This window comes from Pleurodeles waltl, chromosome 7, assembly GCF_031143425.1.
Source record: "Pleurodeles waltl isolate 20211129_DDA chromosome 7, aPleWal1.hap1.20221129, whole genome shotgun sequence".
Taxonomy (NCBI): Eukaryota; Metazoa; Chordata; class Amphibia; order Caudata; family Salamandridae; genus Pleurodeles; species Pleurodeles waltl.
Window position 1 is genome coordinate 1492995705 of NC_090446.1, and position 14331 is coordinate 1493010035.

Sequence of the window (14331 nt, forward strand, 5' to 3'; positions counted from 1 at the left end):
TTTTTGGGCCAAATTTTGAGGTTTGCAAAGGCTTCTGGGTAACAGAACGTGGTCAGAGCCCCACAAGTCACCCCATCTTATATTCCCCTAGGTGTCTAGTTTTCAAAACTGCGCCAGTTTGCTAGGTTTCCTTAGGTGCTAGCTGAGCTTGAGGCCAAAATCCACAGTTAGGCACTTTGGAAAAAACAGCTCTGTTTTCTTTGTGAAAATGTGATGTGTCCACGTTGTGTTTTGGGGCTTTTCCTGTTGCGGGCGCTAGGCCTACCCTCACAAGTGAGGTACCATTTTTATCGGGAGACTTGGGGGACCGCTGGGTGTAAGGAAATTAGTGGCTCCGCTCTGATTCCGGAACTTTCTGTCACCGAAATGAGAGGAAAAACTTTTTTTTTGTCAAATTTGGAAGTTTGCAAAGGATTCTGGGTAACAGAACCTGGTCAGAGCCCCACAAGTCACCCCATCCTGGATTCCCCTAAGTGTCTAGTTTTCAAAACTGCACAGGTTTGCTAGGTTTCCCTAGGTGCCTGCTGAGCTTGAGGCCAAAATCCACAGCTGGGCGTTTTGCAAAAAACATATCTGTTTTCTTTGTGAAAATGTGATGTGTCCACGTTGTGTTTTGGGTTTTTTCCTGTTGCGGGCGCTAGGCCTACCCCCACAAATGAGGTACCATTTTTATCGGGAGACTTGGGGAAGAGCTGGGTGGAAGGAAATTTGTGGCTCCTCTCTGATTCTAGCACTTTCTGTCACCGAAATGAGACGAAAAAGTGTTTTTTTGGCCAAATTTTGAGGTTTGCAAAGGATTCTGGGTAACAGAACCTGGTCAGAGCCCCACAAGTCACAACATCGTGGATTCCCTTAGGTGTCTAGTTTTCAAAACTGTGCAGGTTTGCTAGGTTTCCCTAGGTGCCGGCTGAGCTAGAGGCCAAAATCCACAGCCAGGCGCTTTGCAAAAAACAGCTCGGTTTACTTTGTGAAAATGTGATGTGTCCACGTTGTGTTTTGGGGTTTTTCCTGTTGCGGGCGCTAGGCCTACCCCCACAAGTGAGGTACCATTTTTATCGGGAGACTTAGGGGAACGCTGGGTGGAAGGAAATTTGTGGTGCCTCTCTGATCCCAGGACGTTCTGTCACCGAAATGAGAGGAAAAAGTGTTTTTTTGGGCAAATTTTAAGGTTTGCAAAGGATTCTGTGTAACAGAACCTGGTCAGAGCCCAACAAGTCACCACATCTTGGATTCCCCTAGGTGTCTAGTTTTCAAAACTGCACAGGTTTGCTAGGTTTCCCTAAGTGCCGGCTGAGCTAGAGGCCAAAATCCACAGCTGGGCGCTTTGCAAAAAACATTTCTGTTTTCTTTGTGAAAAAGTGATGTGTCCACGTTGTGTTTTGGGTTTTTTCCTGTTGTGGGCGCTAGGCCTACCCCCACAAGTGAGGTATCATTTTTATCGGGAGACTTGGGGGAAAGCTGGGTGGAAGGAAATTCGTGGCTCCTCTCTGATTCCTGAACTTTCTGTCACCGAAATGAGAGGAAAAGTGTTTTTTTGGCCAAATTTTGAGGTTTGTAAAGGCTTCTGGGTAACAGAACCTGGTCAGAGTCCCACAAGTCACCACATCTTGGAGTCTCCTAGGTGTCTAGTTTTCAAAACTGTGCAGGTTTGGTAGGTTTCCATAGATGCCGGCTGAGCTAGAGTCCAAAATCCACAGCTAGGTGCTTTGCAAAAAACAGCTCTGTTTTCTTTGTGAAAATGTGATGTGTCCACTTTGTGTTTTGGGGCTTTTCGTGTCATGAGCGCTAGGCCTACCCCCACAAGTGAGGTACCATTTTTATTGGGAGACTTGTGGGAACGCTGGGTGGAATGAAATGTGTAATTCCTCTCTGATTCCAGACCTTTCTGTCTCCGAAATGAGAGGGAAAAGTGTTTTTTTGGCCAAATCTGAGGTTTGCAAAGGATTCTGGGTATCAGAACCTGCTCAGAGCCCCACAAGTCACACCATGTTATATTCCCCTAGGTGTCTAGATTTCAAAACTGCGCAACTTTGCTAGGTTTGCCTAGGTGCCGGCTGAGCTTGAGGCCAAAATCCACAGTTAGGCGCTTTGCAAAAAACAGCTCTGTTTTCTTTGTGAAAATGTGATGTGTCCACGTTGTGTTTTGGGGCATTTCCTGTCGCGGGCGCTATGCCTACCCCCACAAGTGAGGTACCATTTTTATCGGGAGACTTGGGGGAACGCTGGGTTGAAGGAAATTTATGGCTCCTCTCTGATTCCAGAACTTTCTGTCACCGAAATGAGAGGAAAAAGTGTTTTTTGGGGTAAATTTTGAGGTTTGCAAAGGATTCTGGGTAACAGAACCTGGTCAGAGCCCCACAAGTCACCCCATCCTGGATTCCCCTAGGTGTCTAGTTTTCAAAACTGCACAGATTTGCTAGGTTTCCCTAGGTGCCTGCTGAGCTAGAGGCCAAAATCCACAGCTAGGTGCTTTGCAAAAAACATTTCTGTTTTCTTTGTGAAAATGTGATGTGTCCACATTGTGTTTTGGGTTTTTTCCTGTCGCGGGCACTATGCCTACCCCCACAAGTGAGGTACCATTTTTATCGGGAGACTTGGGGGAACGCTGGGTTGAAGGAAATTTATGGCTCCTCTCTGATTCCAGAACTTTCTGTCACCGAAATGAGAGGAAAAAGTGTTTTTTGGGGCAAATCTTAACGTTTGCAAAGGATTCTGTGTAACAGAACCTGGTCAGAGCCCCACAAGTCACCCCATCCTGGATTCCCCTAGGTGTCTAGTTTTCAAAACTGTGCAGGTTTGCTAGGTTTTCCTAGGTGCCGGCTGAGCTAGAGGCCAAAATACACAGCCAGGCGCTTTGCAAAAAACAGCTCGGTTTTCTTTGTGAAAATGTGATGTGTCCACGTTGTGTTTTGGGGTTTTTCCTGTTCCGGGCGCTAGGCCTACCCCCACAAGTGAGGTACCATTTTTATCGGGAGACTTAGGGGAACGCTGGGTGGAAGGAAATTTGTGGTGCCTCTCTGATCCCAGGACGTTCTGTCACCGAAATGAGAGGAAAAAGTGTTTTTTTGGGCAAATTTTAAGGTTTGCTAAGGATTCTGTGTAACAGAACCTGGTCAGAGCCCAACAAGTCACAACATCTTGGATTCCCCTAGGTGTCTAGTTTTCAAAACTGCACAGGTTTGCTAGGTTTCCCTAAGTGCCGGCTGAGCTAGAGGCCAAAGTCCACACCTGGGCGCTTTGCAAAAAACATTTCTGTTTTCTTTGTGAAAATGTGATGTGTCCACTTTGTGTTTTGGGGCTTTTCCTGTCGTGGGCGCTAGGCCTACCCCCACAAGTGAGGTACCATTTTTATTGGGAGACTTGTGGGAACGCTAGGTGGAAGGAAATTTGTGATTCCTCTCTGATTCCAGACCTTTCTGTCACTGAAATGAGAGGAAAAAGTGTTTTTTTGGCCAAATTCTGAGGTTTGCAAAGGATTCTGGGTATCAGAACCTGCTCAGAGCCCCACAAGTCACCCCATCTTATATTCCCCTAGGTGTCTAGTTTTCAAAACTGCGCAAGTTTGCTAGGTTTCCCTAGGTGCCGGCTGAGCTTGAGGCCAAAATCCACAGTTAGGCGCTTTGCAAAAAACAGCTCGGTTTTCTTTGTGAAAATGTGATGTGTCCACGTTGTGTTTTGGGGCTTTTCCTGTTGCGGGCGCTAGGCCTACCCTCACAAGTGAGGTACCATTTTTATCGGGAGACTTGGGGGACCGCTGGGTGGAAGGAAATTAGTGACTCCTCTCTGATTCTAGAACTTTCTGTCACCGAAATGAGAGGAAAAAGTGTTTTTTTGGGCAAATTTTGAGGTTTGCAAAGGGTTCTGGGTAACAGAACCTGGTCAGAGCCCCACACGTCACCCCATCTTGGATTCCCCTAGGTGTCTAGTTTCCAAAACTGCACAGGTTTGCTAGGTTTCCCTAAGTGCCGGCTGAGCTAGAGGCCAAAGTCCACACCTGGGCGCTTTGCAAAAAACATTTCTGTTTTCTTTGTGAAAATGTGATGTGTCTACGTTGTGTTTTGGGTTTTTTCCTGTCGCGGGCGCTAGGCCTACCCCCACAAGTGAGGTACCATTTTTATTGGGAGACTTGGGGGAACGCTGGGTGGAAGGAAATTTATGGCTGCGCTCTGATTCCAGAACTTTCTGTCACCGAAATGAGAGGAAAAAGTGTTTTTTGGGCCAAATTTTGAGGTTTGCAATGGATTCTGGGTAACAGAACCTGGTCAGAGCCTCACAAGTCACCCCATCTTGTATTCCCCTCGGTGTCTGGTTTTCAAAACTGCCCAGGTTTTCTAGGTTTCCCTAGGTGCTGGGTGAGCTAGAGGCCAAAATCCACAGCTAGGCGCTTTGCAAAAAACAGCTCAGTTTTCTTTGTGAAAATGTGATGTGTCCACATTGTGTTTTGGGGCTTTTCCTGTCGTGGGCGCTAGGCCTACCCCCACAAGTGAGGTACCATTTTTATCGGGAGACTTGGGGGGACGCTGGGTGGAATGAAATTCGTGGCTCCTCTCTGATTCCAGAACTTTCTGTCACCGAAATGAGAGAAAAAGTGTTTTATTTTTTTGGGCAAATTTTAAGGTTTGCAAAGGATTCTGTGTAACAGAACCTGGTCAGAGCCCCACAAGTCACCCCATCTCGGATTTCCCTTGGTGTCTAGTTTTCAAAACTGCACAGGTTTGCTAGGTTTCCCTAGGTGCGGCTGAGCTAGAGGCCAAAATCCACAGCCAGGCGCTTTGCAAAAAATATTTCTGTTTTCTTTGTGAAAATGTGATGTGTCCACGGTGTGTTTTGGTTTTTTTCCTGTTGCGGGCGCTAGGCCTACCCCCACAAGTGAGGTACCATTTTTATCTATCGGGAGACTTGGGGGAACGCTGGGTGGAAGGAAATTTGTGGCTCCTGTCTGATTCCAGAACTTTCTGTCACCAAAATGAGAGGAAAACGTGTTTTTTTGGCCAAAGTTTGAGGTTTGCAAAGGATTCTGGGTAACAGAACATGGTCAGAGCCCCACAAGTCACCACATCGTGGATTCCCCTAGGTGTCTAGTTTTCAAAACTGTGCAGGTTTGCTAGGTTTCCCTAGGTTCCGGCTGAGCTAGAGGCCAAAATCCACAGCCAGGTGTTTTGCAAAAAACAGCTCGGTTTTCTTTGTGAAAATGTGATGTGTCCACGTTGTGTTTTGGGGCTTTTCCTGTCACGGGCACTAGGCCTACCCCCACAAGTGTGGTACCATTTTTATCGGGAGACTTCGGGGAACGCTGGGTGGAAGGAAATTTGTGGCTCCTCTCTGATTCCAGAACTTTCTCTCACCAAAATGAGAGGAAAAAGTGTTTTTTTTGGCAAATTTTAAGGTTTGCAAAGGATTCTGGCTAGCAGAACCTGGTTAGCGCCCCACAAGTCACCCCATCCTGGATTCCCCTAGGTGTCTAGTTTTTAAAACTGCACAGATTTGCTAGGTTTCCCTAGGTGCCGGCTGAGCTAGAGGCCAAAATCCACAGCCAGGCGCTTTGCAAAAAACAGCTCGGTTTTCTTTGTGAAAATGTGATGTGTCCACGTTGTGTTTTGGGTCTTTTCCTGTTGCGGGCGCTAGGCCTACCCCCACAAGTGAGGTACCATTTTTATCGGGAGACTTAGGGGAACACTGGGTGGAAGGAAATTTGTGGCGCCTCTCTGATCCCAGGACGTTCTGTCACCGAAATGAGAGGAAAAAGTGTTTTTTTGGGAAACTTTTAAGGTTTGCAAAGGATTCTGTGTAACAGAACCTGGTCAGAGCCCCACAAGTCATCCCATATTGGAATTCTCTAGGTGTCTAGTTTTCAAAACTGCACAGGTTTGCTAGGTTTCCCTAGGTGCCGGCTGAGCTAGAGGCCAAAATCCACAGCTGGGCGCTTTGCAAAAAACAGCTCTTTTTTCTTTGTGAAAATGTGATGTGTCCACGTTGTGTTTTGGGTTTTTTCCTGTTGCGGGTGCTAGGGCTACCCCCACAAGTGAGGTACCATTTTTATCGGGAGACTTGGGGGAACCCTGGGTGGTAGGAAATTCGTGGCTCCTCTCTGATTCCTGAACTTTCTGTCACCGAAATGAGAGGAAAAAGTTTTTTTTTGGCCAAATTTTGAGGTTTGCAAAGGCTTCTGGGTAACAGAACCTGGTCAGAGCCCCACAAGTCACCACATCTTGGAGTCTCCTAGGTGTCTAGTTTTCAAAACTGTGCAGGTTTGGTAGGTTTCCCTAGATGCCGGCTGAGCTAGAGGCCAAAATCCACAGCTAGGTGCTTGCAAAAAACAGCTCTGTTTTCTTTGTGAAAATGTGATGTGTCCACTTTGTGTTTTGGGGCTTTTACTGTCGTGGGCTCTAGGCCTACCCCCACAAGTGAGATACCATTTTTATTGGGAGACTTGTGGGAACGCGGGGTGGAAGGAAATTTGTGACTCCTCTCTGATTTCGGCACTTTGTGACACTGAAATGAGAGGAAAAAGTGTTTTTCGGCCAAATGCTGAGGTTTACAAATTATTCTGGGTATCAGAACCTGCTCAGAGCCCCACAAGTCACCCCATCTTATATTCCCCTAGGTGTCTAGTTTTCAAAACTGTGCAAGTTTGCTAGGTTTCCCTAGGTGCCGGCTGAGCTTGAGGCCAAAATCCACAGTTAGGCGCTTTGCAAAAAACAGCTCTGTTTTCTTTGTGAAAATGTGATGTGTCCACGTTGTGTTTGGGGTTTTTTCCTGTTGCGGACGCTAGGCCTACCCCCACAAGTGAGGTATCATTTTTATCGGCAGACTTGGGGGAACGATAGGTGGAAGGAGATTCGTGGCTCCTCTCTGATTCCTGAACTTTCTGTCACCGAAATGAGAGGAAAAAGTGTTTTTTTGGCCAAATTTTGAGGTTTGCACATGCTTCTGGGTAACAGAACCTGGTCAGAGCCCCACAAGTCACCACATCTTGGAGACTCCTAGGTGTCTAGTTTTCAAAACTGTGCAGGTTTGGTAGGTTTTCCTAGATGCCGGCTGAGCTAGATGCCAAAATCCACAGCTAGGTGCTTTGCAAAAAACACCTCTGTTTTCTTTGTGAAAATGTGATGTGTCCACTTTGTGTTTTGGGGATTTTCCTGTCGTGGGCGCTAGGCCTACCCCCACAAGTGAGGTACCATTTTTATTGGGAGACTTGTGGGAACGCTGGGTGTAAGGAAATTTGTGGCGCCTCTCTGATCCCAGGACGTTCTGTCACCGAAATGAGAGGAAAAAGTGTTTTTTTGGGCAAATTTTAAGGTTTGCAAAGGATTCTGTGTAACAGAACCTGGACAGAGCCCCACAAGTCACCCCATCCTGGATTCCCCTAGGTGTCTAGTTTTCAAAACTGCACAGGTTTGCTAGGTTTCCCTCGGTGCCTGCTGAGGTAGAGGCCAAAATCCACAGCTGGGCGCTTTGCAAAAAACATATCTGTTTTCTTTGTGAAAATGTGATGTGTTCACGTTGTGTTTTGGGTTTTTTCCTGTTGCGGGCGATAGGCCTACCCCCACAAGTGAGGTACCATTTTTATCGGGAGACTTGGGGGAGAGCTGGGTGGAAGGATATTTGTGGCTCCTCTCTGATTCCAGCACTTTCTGTCACCGAAATGAGAGGAAAAAGTGTTTTTTTGGCCAAATTTTGAGGTTTGCAAAGGCTTCTGGGTAACAGAACCTGGTCAGAGCCCCACAAGTCACCCCATCTTATATTCCCCTAGGTGTCTAGTTTTCAAAACTGCGCAAGTTTGCTAGGTTTCCCTAGGGGCCGGCTGAGCTTGAGGCCATAATCCACAGTTAGGCGCTTTGAAAAAAACAGCTCTGTTTTCTTTGCGAAAATGTGATGTGTCCACGTTGTGTTTTGGTTTTTTTCCTGTTGCGGGCGCTAGGCCTACCCCCACAAGTGAGGTGTCTTTTTTATCGGGAGACTTGGGGGAACGCTGGGTGGAAGGAAATTCGTGGCTCCTCTCTGATTCCTGAACATTCTGTCACCGAAATGAGAGGAAAAAGTTTTTTTGGGGCCAAATTTTGAGGTTTGCAAAGGCTTCTGAGTAACAGAACCTGGTCAGAGCTGCACAAGTCACCACATCTTGAAGTCTCCTAGGTGTCTAGTTTTCAAAACTGTGCAGGTTTGGTAGGTTTCCCTAGATGCCGGCTGAGCTAGAGGCTAAAATCCACAGCTAGGTGCTTGCAAAAAACAGCTCTGTTTTCTTTGTGAAAATGTGATGTGTCCACTTTGTGTTTTGGGGCTTTTCCTGTCGTGGGCTCTAGGCCTACCCCCACAAGTGAGGTACCATTTTTATTGGGAGACTTGTGGGAACGCTGGGTGGAAGGAAATTTGTGACTCCTCTCTGATTCCAGCACTTTCTGTCACTGAAATGAGAGGAAAAAGTGTTTTTTTGGCCAAATTCTGAGGTTTGCAAAGGATTCTGGGTATCAGAACCTGCTCAGAGCCCCACAAGTCACCCCATCATATATTCCCCTAGGTGTCTAGTTTTCAAAACTGCGCAAGTTTGCTAGGTTTCCCTAGGTGCCGGCTGAGCTTGAGGCCAAAAACCACAGTTAGGCGCTTTGCAAAAAACAGCTCTGTTTTCTTTGTGAAAATGTGATGTGTCCACGTTGTGTTTTGGGTTTTTTCCTGTTGCGGGCGCTAGGCCTACCCCCACAAGTGAGGTATCATTTTTATCGGGAGACTTGGGGGAACGCTGGGTGGAAGGAAATTCGTGGCTCCTCTCTGATTCCTGAACTTTCTGTCACCAAAATGAGAGGAAAAAGTGTTTTTTTGGCCAAATTTTGAGGTTTGCAAAGGCTTCTGGGTAACAGAACCTGGTCAGAGCCCCACAAGTCACCACATCTTGGAGTCTCCTAGGTGTCTAGTTTTCAAAACTGTGCAGGTTTGGTAGGTTTCCCTAGATTCCGGCTGAGCTACAGGCCAAAATCCACAGCTAGGTGCTTTGCAAAAAACAGCTCTGTTTTCTTTGTGAAAATGTGATGTGTCCACTTTGTGTTTTGGGGCTTTTCCTGTCGTGGGCGCTAGGCCTACCCCCACAAGTGAGGTACCATTTTTATTGGGAGACTTGTGGGAACGCTGGGTGGAAGGAAATTTGTGATTCCTCTCTGATTCCAGACCTTTCTGTCACTGAAATGAGAGGAAAAAGTGTTTTTTTGGCCAAATTCTGAGGTTTGCAAAGGATTCTGGGTATCAGAACCTGCTCAGAGCCCCACAAGTCACCCCATCTTATATTCACCTAGGTGTCTAGTTTTCAAAACTGCGCAAGTTTGCTAGGTTTCCCTAGGTGCCGGCTGAGCTTGAGGCCAAAATCCACAGTTAGGCGCTTTGCAAAAAACAGCTCTGTTTTCTTTGTGAAAATGTGATGTGTCCACGTTGTGTTTTGGGTTTTTTCCTGTTGCGGGCGCTAGGCCTACCCCCACAAGTGAGGTATCATTTTTATCGGGAGACTTGTGGGAACGCTGGGTGGAAGGAAATTTGTGATTCCTCTCTGATTCCAGACCTTTCTGTCACTGAAATGAGAGGAAAAAGTGTTTTTTTGGGCCAAATTCTGAGGTTTGCAAAGGATTCTGGGTATCAGAACCTGCTCAGAGCCCCACAAGTCACCCCATTTTATATTCCCCTAGGTGTCTAGTTTTCAAAACTGCGCAAGTTTGCTAGGTTTCCCTAGGTGCCGGCTGAGCTTGAGGCCAAAATCCACAGTTAGGCGCTTTGCAAAAAACAGCTCTGTTTTCTTTGTGAAAATGTGATGTGTCCACGTTGTGTTTTGGGTTTTTTCCTGTTGCGGGCGCTAGGCCTACCCCCACAAGTGAGGTATCATTTTTATCGGGAGACTTGGGGGAACGCTGGGTGGAAGGAAATTTGTGACTCCTCTCTGATTCCAGCACTTTCTGGCACTGAAATGAGAGGAAAAAGTGTTTTTTTGGCCAAATTTTGAGGTTTGCAAAGGATTCTGGGTATCAGAACCTGCTCAGAGCCCCACAAGTCACCCCATCATATATTCCCCTAGGTGTCTAGTTTTCAAAACTGCGCAAGTTTGCTAGGTTTCCCTAGATGCCGGCTGAGCTTGAGGCCAAAAACCACAGTTAGGCGCTTTGCAAAAAACAGCTCTGTTTTCTTTGTGAAAATGTGATGTGTCCACGTTGTGTTTTGGGTTTTTTCCTGTTGCGGGCGCTAGGCCTACCCCCACAAGTGAGGTATCATTTTTATCGGGAGACTTGGGGGAACGCTGGGTGGAAGGAAATTCGTGGCTCCTCTCTGATTCCTGAACTTTCTGTCACCGAAATGAGAGGAAAAAGTGTTTTTTTGGCCAAATTTTGAGGTTTGCAAAGGCTTCTGGGTAAAAGAACCTGGTCAGAGCCCAACAAGTCACCACATCTTGGAGTCTCCTAGGTGTCTAGTTTTCAAAACTGTGCAGGTTTGGTAGGTTTCCCTAGATTCCGGCTGAGCTACAGGCCAAAATCCACAGCTAGGTGCTTTGCAAAAAACAGCTCTGTTTTCTTTGTGAAAATGTGATGTGTCCACTTTGTGTTTTGGGGCTTTTCCTGTCGTGGGCGCTAGGCCTACCCCCACAAGTGAGGTACCATTTTTATTGGGAGACTTGTGGGAACGCTGGGTGGAAGGAAATTTGTGATTCCTCTCTGATTCCAGACCTTTCTGTCACTGAAATGAGAGGAAAAAGTGTTTTTTTGGCCAAATTCTGAGGTTTGCAAAGGATTCTGGGTATCAGAACCTGCTCAGAGCCCCACAAGTCCCCCCATCTTATATTCCCCTAGGTGTCTAGTTTTCAAAACTGCGCAAGTTTGCTAGGTTTCCCTAGGTGCCGGCTGAGCTTGAGGCCAAAATCCACAGTTAGGCGCTTTGCAAAAAACAGCTCTGTTTTCTTTGTGAAAATGTGATGTGTCCACGTTGTGTTTTGGGTTTTTTCCTGTTGCGGGCGCTAGGCCTACCCCCACAAGTGAGGTATCATTTTTATCGGGAGACTTGTGGGAACGCTGGGTGGAAGGAAATTTGTGATTCCTCTCTGATTCCAGACCTTTCTGTCACTGAAATTAGAGGAAAAAGTGTTTTTTTGGGCCAAATTCTGAGGTTTGCAAAGGATTCTGGGTATCAGAACCTGCTCTGAGCCCCACAAGTCACCCCATTTTATATTCCCCTAGGTGTCTAGTTTTCAAAACTGCGCAAGTTTGCTAGGTTTCCCTAGGTGCCGGCTGAGCTTGAGGCCAAAATCCACAGTTAGGCGCTTTGCAAAAAACAGCTCGGTTTTCTTTGTGAAAATGTGATGTGTCCACGTTGTGTTTTGGGGCTTTTGCTGTTGCGGGCGCTAGGCCTACCCCCACAAGTGAGGTATCATTTTTATCGGGAGACTTGTGGGAACGCTGGGTGGAAGGAAATTTGTGATTCCTCTCTGATTCCAGACCTTTCTGTCACTGAAATAAGAGGAAAAAGTGTTTTTTTGGGCCAAATTCTGAGGTTTGCAAAGGATTCTGGGTATCAGAACCTGCTCAGAGCCCCACAAGTCACCCCATTTTATATTCCCCTAGGTGTCTAGTTTTCAAAACTGCGCAAGTTTGCTAGGTTTCCCTAGTTGCCGGCTGAGCTTGAGGCCAAAATCCACAGTTAGGCGCTTTGCAAAAAACAGCTCTGTTTTCTTTGTGAAAATGTGATGTGTCCACGTTGTGTTTTGGGTTTTTTCCTGTTGCGGGCGCTAGGCCTACCCCCACAAGTGAGGTATCATTTTTATCGGGAGACTTGGGGGAACGCTGGGTGGAAGGAAATTTGTGACTCCTCTCTGATTCCAGCACTTTCTGTCACTGAAATGAGAGGAAAAAGTGTTTTTTTGGCCAAATTTTGAGGTTTGCAAAGGATTCTCGGTATCAGAACCTGCTCAGAGCCCCACAAGTCACCCCATCATATATTCCCCTAGGTGTCTAGTTTTCAAAACTGCGCAAGTTTGCTAGGTTTCCCTAGATGCCGGCTGAGCTTGAGGCCAAAAACCACAGTTAGGCGCTTTGCAAAAAACAGCTCTGTTTTCTTTGTGAAAATGTGATGTGTCCACGTTGTGTTTTGGGTTTTTTCCTGTTGCGGGCGCTAGGCCTACCCCCACAAGTGAGGTATCATTTTTATCGGGAGACTTGGGGGAACGCTGGGTGGAAGGAAATTCGTGGCTCCTCTCTGATTCCTGAACTTTCTGTCACCGAAATGAGAGGAAAAAGTGTTTTTTTGGCCAAATTTTGAGGTTTGCAAAGGCTTCTGGGTAACAGAACCTGGTCAGAGCCCCACAAGTCACCACATCTTGGAGTCTCCTAGGTGTCTAGTTTTCAAAACTGTGCAGGTTTGGTAGGTTTCCCTAGATTCCGGCTGAGCTACAGGCCAAAATCCACAGCTAGGTGCTTTGCAAAAAACAGCTCTGTTTTCTTTGTGAAAATGTGATGTGTCCACTTTGTGTTTTGGGGCTTTTCCTGTCGTGGGCGCTAGGCCTACCCCCACAAGTGAGGTACCATTTTTATTGGGAGACTTGTGGGAACGCTGGGTGGAAGGAAATTTGTGATTCCTCTCTGATTCCAGACCTTTCTGTCACTGAAATGAGAGGAAAAAGTGTTTTTTTGGCCAAATTCTGAGGTTTGCAAAGGATTCTGGGTATCAGAACCTGCTCAGAGCCCCACAAGTCACCCCATCTTATATTCCCCTAGGTGTCTAGTTTTCAAAACTGCGCAAGTTTGCTAGGTTTCCCTAGGTGCCGGCTGAGCTTGAGGCCAAAATCCACAGTTAGGCGCTTTGCAAAAAACAGCTCTGTTTTCTTTGTGAAAATGTGATGTGTCCACGTTGTGTTTTGGGTTTTTTCCTGTTGCGGGCGCTAGGCCTACCCCCACAAGTGAGGTATCATTTTTATCGGGAGACTTGTGGGAACGCTGGGTGGAAGGAAATTTGTGATTCCTCTCTGATTCCAGACCTTTCTGTCACTGAAATTAGAGGAAAAAGTGTTTTTTTGGGCCAAATTCTGAGGTTTGCAAAGGATTCTGGGTATCAGAACCTGCTCAGAGCCCCACAAGTCACCCCATTTTATATTCCCCTAGGTGTCTAGTTTTCAAAACTGCGCAAGTTTGCTAGGTTTCCCTAGGTGCCGGCTGAGCTTGAGGCCAAAATCCACAGTTAGGCGCTTTGCAAAAAACAGCTCGGTTTTCTTTGTGAAAATGTGATGTGTCCACGTTGTGTTTTGGGGCTTTTCCTGTTGCGGGCGCTAGGCCTACCCTCACAAGTGAGGTACCATTTTTATCGGGAGACTTGGGGGACCGCTGGGTGGAAGGAAATTAGTGACTCCTCTCTGATTCTAGAACTTTCTGTCACCGAAATGAGAGGAAAAAGTGTTTTTTTGGGCAAATTTTGAGGTTTGCAAAGGATTCTGGGTAACAGAACCTGGTCAGAGCCCCACACGTCACCCCATCTTGGATTCCCCTAGGTGTGTAGTTTCCAAAACTGCACAGGTTTGCTAGGTTTCCCTAAGTGCCGGCTGAGCTAGAGGCCAAAGTCCACACCTGGGCGCTTTGCAAAAAACATTTCTGTTTTCTTTGTGAAAATGTGATGTGTCCACGTTGTGTTTTGGGTTTTTTCCTGTCTCGGGCGCTAGACCTACCCCCACAAGTGAGGTACCATTTTTATCAGGAGACTTGGGGGAACGCTGGGTGGAAGGAAATTTATGGCTGCTCTCTGATTCCAGAACTTTCTGTCACCGAAATGAGAGGAAAAAGTGTTTTTTGGGCCAAATTTTGAGGTTTGCAATGGATTCTGGGTAACAGAACCTGGTCAGAGCCTCACAAGTCACCCCATCTTGTATTCCCCTCGGTGTCTGGTTTTCAAAACTGCCCAGGTTTTCTAGGTTTCCCTAGGTGCTGGGTGAGCTAGAGGCCAAAATCCACAGCTAGGCGCTTTGCAAAAAACAGCTCAGTTTTCTTTGTGAAAATGTGATGTGTCCACATTGTGTTTTGGGGCTTTTCCTGTCGTGGGCGCTAGGCCTACCCCCACAAGTGAGGTACCATTTTTATCGGGAGACTTGGGGGGACGCTGGGTGGAATGAAATTCGTGGCTCCTCTCTGATTCCAGAACTTTCTGTCACCGAAATGAGAGAAAAAGTGTTTTATTTTTTTGGGCAAATTTTAAGGTTTGCAAAGGATTCTGTGTAACAGAACCTGGTCAGAGCCCCACAAGTCACCCCATCTCGGATTCCCCTTGGTGTCTAGTTTTCAAAACTGCACAGGTTTGCTAGGTTTCCCTAGGTGCGGCTGAGCTAGA